At 45.4% G+C, this 2,060-nt stretch overlaps 1 non-coding gene across 1 annotated transcript; it reads right to left on the bottom strand.

Annotated features, from left to right (window-relative positions):
• Window positions 1-1,572: 1,572 nt before the first annotated feature.
• On the bottom strand, window positions 1,573-1,647 carry Trnat-ugu (transfer RNA threonine (anticodon UGU)). The gene has a single exon. It is a non-coding gene; the product is annotated as a tRNA-Thr (tRNA).
• Window positions 1,648-2,060: the final 413 nt, after the last annotated feature.

The following is a 2,060-nucleotide window of genomic DNA, read 5'->3' as shown; positions in this document are numbered from 1 at the left end:
ATGCCCAATTATATCAGAAACTATCATACATAAATGAATGAAATTTTCAGGGACTCTGCATAACATAAAAAGCCACCTCTGGTACTAGATTCATTGATATTCCCCCATTAGGAAGTTCACAAAAAATATTTTCTCTAGAAAAAACTTAATATTTTTTGTTAATAAATTTACAAAAGTATTTCTTAAAAAACTATAAAATGGATAAAGTAGTTTTTAGTACAGTTGACTATTAGCATCATGTAACATACAGTAAAAATACTAAGGTCCTGCATCAAATAGTTTTTTCAGAAATGGGTCAAATACTTGCCTAAATTAACATGGGTTAGATAAACAGGGTGTGGTCCCCTTAATATTGGTTGCGCTGAGGCCTTTCGGAAAAAAAACAACGTTGTATCACATAACGATGACCAATTTTCTCAGTTTTCTCAAGTTCACTCACAACGTTCACTATTGATGGCTGCCAAACAAATACTAAACAATTTGGCGTCTTCAAACTCGAAACACATGCTTCATAGATCGTATACTTTGTAATCCAGAGATATTTTTCAACAACGAGTGCCATCTGTCGGTCAGGCCGGGTACTTATGGGACCACCCTCGTAATTCTCTCATAACTAGACAGAACACTTCTGACCACCACTGACACTTGCAACGTATTCAGGCTATTTCACAGGTGCCGTTTGTGCTCAAATATAACAGTACAACCTGCAGGCTTGGCTAGTATCTAATTTATGTTCAGGAATGCAGTTCTCGCGGTGTTTTCAAACTTTTGTTGAGTCCTTGACGTCGCGGCAGTGCAACTAGTAGAGACGCGCGCGGCTTAACTAGACGTCAGGGCTGTCCACGTCCGGCGCTCCGCGTCAGACGAATCGGAAAGATTCCTTCGAACGCCAGCGTGCAAGAAATTACGAGAAACAAATTATTATAGTAGGCTGCTTACCAGCACGAGCAAGAAGACACTGGCGGTCGCGAGTGGCGATGCTGTTGCGATCATCTCGGCTGTTGTACTAACGCTGCGCCCTGAGCAGCGGTCCATTAAGGGCAGCAAGGGCTAAGGGGGCGTTCTCGCCCTGTCAGTGCATCAGCCGCCCGCTCTGTATAACACGGACTGGCTGTCTCCCTGTCGTAGATAACGTGCCGCGCGTTGTATTTCCCTGCTATTAGTGTCTGCTGTCGAAACTACTGCACACGATTGCACCTAGAAAAAAAGAAAAATATCGCTCACAGCCAAGAGCAGGCCTTTCGGCTTCATATGAGATTGACGGCTCGCGTGCGGTGACCGAAATACCAACACCATGGTAGCCTACATGACGAACCAGCGACAAAATCATCGCCAAGAAGGCATGTCCGTAGGTAATAAGGCCTGCAGGTGTTGTAAGTGATACGGCTAGTGGTAGTTATCGCGGAGGACGTTCCATACGGTTGCCTGGCTTACCCCATGCTGGCGGTTCACCATCCTGGTGCTGATACTGGAGTCGTATTCTACAGTTTTCAACACCTCTTCTTCCAAGGTAATTAAATCAAGACCCTAAGATATCGACAGGCTTTGATAATGGAGACAGTTGAAAATGTGTGCCTCGACCGGGACTCGAACCCGGGATCTCCTGCTTACACGGCAGACGCTCTATCCATCTGAGCCACCGAGGGCACAGAGGATAGTGCGACTGCAGGGATTTATCCCTAGCACGCTCCCCGTGAGACCCACATCCCCAACTTAATGTCCACACACTACATTCGTAGTGCGCCTGCCATTACACTCATTACTCGCGGCAGACAATCTTACCGAGTCCCGTAAGAGTTCGGACATTGCGTGTGCATCCAGCTCAGAAGAAGAAGGTCAATGACCGGTTAGCCTTAACTATATGAAGATGATATCTGTTCTTTCTGAAATGTCCGAAAGAAAAGATGTTGTTGTTCTTGTGGTCTTCAGTCCTGAGACCGGTTTGATGCAGCTCTCCGTGCTACTCTATCCTGTGCAAGCTTCTTCATCTCCCAGTACTTACTGCAACCTACATCCTTCTGAATCTGCTTAGTGTATTCATCTGTTGATCTCCCTCTACG

This window comes from Schistocerca nitens, chromosome 9, assembly GCF_023898315.1.
Source record: "Schistocerca nitens isolate TAMUIC-IGC-003100 chromosome 9, iqSchNite1.1, whole genome shotgun sequence".
NCBI lineage: Eukaryota > Metazoa > Arthropoda > Insecta > Orthoptera > Acrididae > Schistocerca > Schistocerca nitens.
This window is presented reverse-complemented; position numbering and strand designations above follow the sequence as displayed.